The sequence below is a fragment of the Cucurbita pepo genome, chromosome LG12 (genome assembly GCF_002806865.2).
Source record: "Cucurbita pepo subsp. pepo cultivar mu-cu-16 chromosome LG12, ASM280686v2, whole genome shotgun sequence".
In the NCBI taxonomy this organism is placed as follows: Eukaryota; Viridiplantae; Streptophyta; class Magnoliopsida; order Cucurbitales; family Cucurbitaceae; genus Cucurbita; species Cucurbita pepo.
The window spans coordinates 5,217,911-5,224,891 of record NC_036649.1 but is presented as its reverse complement, the minus strand read 5'-3'; the positions used below and the strand labels follow the sequence as shown (position 1 = coordinate 5,224,891).

At 37.0% G+C, this 6,981-nt stretch overlaps 1 non-coding gene across 1 annotated transcript; it reads right to left on the bottom strand.

Moving 5' to 3' along the window:
• Positions 1–1,973: 1,973 nt before the first annotated feature.
• On the bottom strand, positions 1,974–2,079 carry LOC111807850. The gene has a single exon (XR_002816995.1). It is a non-coding gene; the product is annotated as a small nucleolar RNA R71 (small nucleolar RNA).
• Between the last annotated feature and the right edge of the window lie 4,902 nt (positions 2,080–6,981).

Sequence of the window (6,981 nt, the reverse complement as noted above, 5' to 3'; positions counted from 1 at the left end):
TGATATGAACCAAGAGACATCAATCATAACATATGCTTCATTGAAGATGTGAAGAAAATATTGTTGAAATTATCAAAAGATATTTCAATTCATGCCACATTGAAGAAGAATGAAGTTTCATGTCATAAATTTTGGGTGGATTACAATTTAGAGTTATTGTATTTCATTAATGTATTTTAAGACTATTTATTTACTTTAGGTTACATTTACATAATGGCTAATTTTGGTCATTAAGTATGAATGTTACAACTTTTGGTATGCCTTTAATAATTTCATTTTGAAGCTATATAAAGCCATGTGTGTTATATTTGTAAGCAGACTTGGAAAATATAGTAAAAGAAGCATTTGTGCTTTTCTTTAGCCAATGACTAAGTTTCTTTGCAATTCTATGTAGTTTAGATTGCAGTAGAATCATTCAAGCTCGACATGATCAATCTTGCTTGTGGAGTGATTCGAATCTCAAATAAGTGTTTGAGATATTTGATCAACAAGAGTCATTTAAGCTAGACATGATCGATCTTGCTTGTGGAGTGATTCGAATCTCAATCAAGTGTTCTTGCCTTGAGATATTCGATCAACAAGGTAATCCGAATCTTATTCCCCTTGTAGTTGATTCCTTATCTTATCATTTGGTATCAGAGCTTCAGGCTCAAGATCGGATATATGTTTCCTTTGCGTTTCTTCTCAATTTGATTTTTATTTATTTTCATCTTTTTAGTTTTTAATCGACCCAGAGTTCAAAATTCAATCTTTGCTCTATTTAAAATTTTGAGAGGTGAGAATGAGAGCTTCATTTGTGTAACTGAGTGTAAAAGGAGTGTCCTAAAATTTCCTTAAGTGTATACTCGTGAGGAGAGTGTTGTGAGGTCCTTCGTATTTCCATAACTTATTTTTTGCAGCAAAGTTTCACAAATAGATTCGAGGACGAATCCTCTTGAAGAAGTGGAGAATGATATGAACCAAGAGACATCAATCATACAATATACTTCAATGAAGATGTGAAGAAAATGTTGTCAAAATTATCAAAAGATGTTGCAATTCATGCCACATTGAAGAGGAATGAAGTTTGATGGTCATAAATTTTGGGTGGGTTACAATTTAGAGTTATTATATTTTAAGACTTTTAATTTACTTTAGGTTACAATTACATAATGGTTAAACTTGCCATTTGTGATAGTGTATATTTGTACTTATTCTTGTGAGTTTTACATCATTTTAATATATACATCCACAAGCGATCAAGTTTCTGGCGCCGTTGTCGGGTAAGCTAATTTGGATATTTTACTTGTAGATTTTTGTGAGCTGGAGCCAACAAGAAGCCATAGTAAGCTAAATTTTTTACTGATGTATTTACTACTGAAGAATTGAGTTTACTGTTGCAGAATTCTGTGTATAAACCCACCTACGGGTTTGAAATTTATTTTGGAATCCTGAAATAGAGAGAACATTTAGCCGAAGGTTGAAGAAGAAAAAGAAAATGACAGAACAGAATATACAGTAAATAGAATTTGGAGCCTAGTTGAATCGGGAGTTTGAAAATTCAGCGATGATGGCTAATCAAGAGAGAATTACTGCTAATGTCATTCATTTAGCAGATGACAGAAAAAGAGCAATCCGAGCATATGCACACCCAGCTGTGGAAGAGCTAAATCCGTGCATCATTAGACCCAAAATGCAAGCAACCATGTTTGAGCTAAAACCCATGATTTTTCAAATGTTGCAAACCATTGGGCAATTTCATGGACTACCGTCGGAAGATCCTCACCTACACCTAAAGTCATTTTTGGGAATTAGTGACTCATTTCGATTCCAAGGAGTGGAAAAAGACGTGATTAGACTGAGCTTATTCTCATATTCATTGAGGGATGGTGCTAAATCATGGTTGAATACCTTAGCACCGGGAACAATTTATTCTTGGAATAGTCTAGCAGAGAAATTTTTGATCAAGTATTTCCCACCCACTAGAAACGCTTGGTTCAGAAATGAGATTGTTGCTTTTCAACAGTTTGAAGATGAGACACTAAGTGAAGCTTGGGAGAGATTTAAGAAGATGCTTAGAAAGTGTCCTCACCATGGACTACCTCATTGTATATAAATGGAGACTTTCTATAATGGATTAAATATTGCTACTAAACAAGTAGTTGATTCTTCCGCCAATGGAGCTATTTTGTCAAAGACATTCAATGAAGCATATGAGATTTTAGAGAGAATAGCATCTAACAATTATCAATGGGCCGATGTGAGAAGCAATCCAGGAAAGAAGACTCGAGGAGTACTTGAAGTTGATGCTTTGGCTTCTATCAACGCTCAGCTAGCTTCGGTGACTAATATTTTACCAAATCTAGCGTTGGGGCAAGACTCCATAATCAGACGGCAGCCGAATCTTGTGTATATTGTGGAGAGGAACACACCTTTGATCAATGTCCAAGCAATCCGGCCTCAATTTTCTATGTCCGGAATCAAGCTAGTCAAGGCAACCCGAAAAATAATCCCTTCTCAAATACTTATAATCCGGGGTGGAGAAATCATCCAAACTTCTTATGGAAGGGACAAGGCTCATACAACCAACAAATGCCACCTAAAGCAAATTACCCTCTAGGTTTTGGATTACAAAATCAATTGGTTTATAGTTCTCAACAAGTCAACACCCAAGGGAAAGGAACTAGCCAAGCTCAATACACATCGGGAACATCTATTGAGAGCCTAATAAAGTAATATATAGCTAAAAATGATGTCATGATACAATGTCAACAAGCCTCATTGCGAAATTTGGAAGTTCAAGTAGGTCAATTAGCAACCGAGTTACGAAATAGGCCTCTTGGGAAGCTGCCATAAGACACTGAAACACCAAAAAGAGAAGGCAAAGAGCAATGTCAAGCAATAAAGTTGAGAAGTGGAAAAAAAATACCCAACAGGGGAGAAAAAATTGCAGAACAAGGTGACAGTCATTCCCAAGAAACTGCTGATACACAGTAGAGAAATGAGGAAGTTGCTGTACGGAAAGAACACAGCAAGGATTATGCAGAAATTGAGGAGCAGCTTAAAATGCAAACAACAGTCAGTAGTGGACAAGAGAGCAGAACATACACACCAGCACCTCTTTTCCACAAAGAATAAAAAGAAAGAAAGAGGAAGCCCATTTTGAGAAGTTTATGGATATTCTGAAGCAAATTCATATAAACATACCACTAGTGGAAGCTTTGAAGCAAATGCCAAATTATGTGAAATTCTTGAAGGACGTACTCACTAATAAAAGGAAGTTTGAAGAATTTAAGGTGGTGTCACTAAATGAAGAGTGCAGTGCAATATTGAAGAACAAGATCCCACTAAAGGAGAAAGACCCTGGGTCGTTCACTATTCCCGTATCAATTGGAGGAAAGGAGCTAGGAAGAGCATTATGTGACTTGGGAGAAAGCATCAACTTAATGCTACAAGAAGTTGGGGATTGGAGAGGCTAGACCGACTACAGTCACCTTACAACTAGACGATAGGTCCATCACTTATCCTGAAGGAAAGATTGAGGACATCTTAATTCAAGTTAACAAATTCATATTTCCTACAGATTTTATCATTTTAGATTATGAAGCCGATCATGATGTACCAATTATTTTGGGGAGGCCATTTTTAAAGACTGGAAGAACATTAGTAGATGTCTACAAAGGAACCATCACGTTAAGAATGGGTCACCAAAAAGTTGAATTTAATATCAATGACAACATGAAATATCCAGCAGTGACAGAAGAATGCTCAGCAGTATATGAATTGACAGAACAACCAGCGACCGAGGAATGGGATGATGGGGAAAGCGAGCAGGAAGAAGATAGCAACTGTAATGGCAGAATAGAACAATTAGCAGTTTTAGATGAATTCAGCCGAACTTTTGAGTCTCTAGAATGTGGGGGAAGAAAGAGTTCACTGATGAGATCATCTATTAAGGAAAAGCCGCAGCTGGACTTGAAACCACTACCTCCTAACCTTAAGTAGGCTTATTTAGGTGACAAAAAGACACTACCCATCATCATCTCAGCGACACTATCTTCGGCTCAAGAGGATATGCTCCTAGAAACATTGAAGAAGCACAAGAGGGCGATAGGTTGGACATTGGCGGATATAAAAGAAATTAGTCTTTCACTATGCATGCACAAGATACAATTGGAGGAAGGAAAAGTTAAATCCATTGAGCAACAAAGACGACTAAATCCCATGATGAAGGAGGTCGTTAGAAAGAAGATTCTCAAATGGCTCGATGCTGGAATAATTTATGCAATTGCAAATAGCAGCTGGGTCAGTCCTATTCAATGTGTTCCGAAGAAAGGAGGGATAACAGTAATGGCAAATGAGAACAATGAGTTAATCCCCACTAGAATAGTGAATGGATGGAGAATTTGCATGGATTATAGAAGGCTAAACAAAGCGACACGTAAGGATCATTTTTCCTTACCATTCATTGAGCAAATGCTTGATAGGCTTGCTGGAAAGTCACATTATTGCTTCTTGGATGGTTATTCGGGATACAATCAAATTACAATCAGTCTAGAAGATCAAGAGAAAACTACATTTACATGCCCATATGGAATTTTTTCCTTTAGACAAATGCCCTTTGGACTATGTAATGCTCCAGCAACATTTCAACATTGCATGATGGTCATTTTTACTGATATGGTACAAACATTTATGGAGATATTCATGGATGACTTTTCGGTTTATGGAGAATCTTTTGAGACTTATTTGTGCAATTTGGGGAAGGTTCTACAAAGATGTGAAGAGAAGAATCTTGTACTGAATTGGGAAAAATGTCATTTCATGGTCAATGAGGGAATAGTGCTAGGCCACAAGATCTTAAGAAGAGGAATAGAAGTTGATAGAGCCAAGATAGAAGCTATCGAAAGATTGAATCCACCTACGTCAATTAAAGGTATAAGAAGCTTTTTGGGCCATGTAGGGTTTTATAGGAGGTTTATTAAAAATTTCTCCAAGATTGCAAAACGTTGTGCAGTTTGTTGGAGTCAAATAGAAAATTTGTTTTTGACAAACAATGCATGACTGCCTTCCAAGCATTAAAGACAACGCTGACCACAACTCCTATAATGTCAACGTCCGATTGGAATTCACCATTTAAGTTGATGTGTGATGCTAGTGGCCATGTTGTGGGGGCAATGTTAGGACAGAAGAAGGGGAAGGTACTTCATCCTATCTATTATGCAAGCAAAATGTTGAATGAGGCTCAAGTGAATTATATAACCAATGAAAAAGAATTGTTGGTTGTAGTATTTGCTGTNGACCGAGGAATGGGATGATGGGGAAAGCGAGCAGGAAGAAGATAGCAACTGTAATGGCAGAATAGAACAATTAGCAGTTTTAGATGAATTCAGCCGAACTTTTGAGTCTCTAGAATGTGGGGGAAGAAAGAGTTCACTGATGAGATCATCTATTAAGGAAAAGCCGCAGCTGGACTTGAAACCACTACCTCCTAACCTTAAGTAGGCTTATTTAGGTGACAAAAAGACACTACCCATCATCATCTCAGCGACACTATCTTCGGCTCAAGAGGANAAAGGAGCTAATAACCATGTAGCGGATCACTTATCTAGAATGGAGAACATGGAAGAAAAGGTCAATAGCAAAGAAATTGATAATGCATTTTCGGATGAACAGTTGCTATGAATAAACAGCAGTAGCAGCAGCACAGTAGTAGCAGAATGACAGCAACTCCATGGTATGCAGACATAGCAAATTTTTTGGCTTATGCCATCATACCCGAAGAGAAAAGTTATCAACAAAGGAAGAGGTTTTTCCACGAATCCAAAAGTTACATTTGGGATGAACCTTTTCTTTTTAAACAATGTGGAGACGGCATAATGAGAAGATGCATTCCAGACAATGAAATACCAACAATTCTTGAACAATATCATGCATCTCCATATGGAGGTCATTTTGGAGGGCAAAGGACAGCACCAAGGTATTTCAATCGGGTTTCTATTAGCGAACAATTTTCAAAGATGCAAAAGAATTTGTCAAAGGTTATGATCAATGTCAAAGGACGGNAAAAAAAAAAAAAAAAAAAAAAAAAAAAAAAAAAAAAAAAAAAAAAAAAAAAAAAAAAAAAAAAAAGAGCTACCCCTGAATTCAATTTTAGAAGTGGAACTTTTGATGTATGGGGCATTGACTTTATGAGACCATTTCCGCCATCTTATGGGAACTTATATATTCTAGTGGCCGTCGACTATGTGTCAAAGTGGGTGGAAGAAATAGCTTGTCCATCCAACGATGGGAAGACTGTACTCAAGTTTTTAAAAAGAAACATATGCACTAGGTTTGGTGTACCAAGAGCATTAATCAGCGATGAGGGAACGCACTTTGTGAACCGATTGATGAATAGTCTTTTAGAGAGATACAATGTAAAACATAGAGTGGCGACACCTTATCATCCACAAACCAATGGACAAGCAGAGGTCTCCAATAGAGAAATTAAAAGTATTTTAGAAAAGGTGGTACAACCCAACAGGAAAGATTGGTCGGTGAAACTTGATGATGCATTATGGGCATACTGAACAGCCTTCAAAACTCCTTTAGGAATGTCTCCTTACAAGCTAGTTTTTGGGAAGACATGTCATCTACCCCTAGAATTGGAATATAAAGCATTTGGGGCATTAAAGAAGTTAAATTTTGACTATACAACAGATGGAAACTTGAGGCGAATGCAACTAAATGAGTTGGAAGAATTCCGGCACCTAGCCTACAAAAATGTTAAGATGTACAAAGAATAAACAAAAATGTGGCATGACAACAAAATTAGGCCCAATGAATTCTATAAAGGACAAAGAGTGTTGCTATTCAACTCAAGGTTGAAATTATTCCCTGGAAAATTAAAATCAAGATGATTTGATCCTTTTATAGTTGAAGAAGTCACTCCCTATGGGGCGATAACGATAAAACATGGAGATTAAAGGAGACCTTTCACAGTGAATGGACAAGAGATTG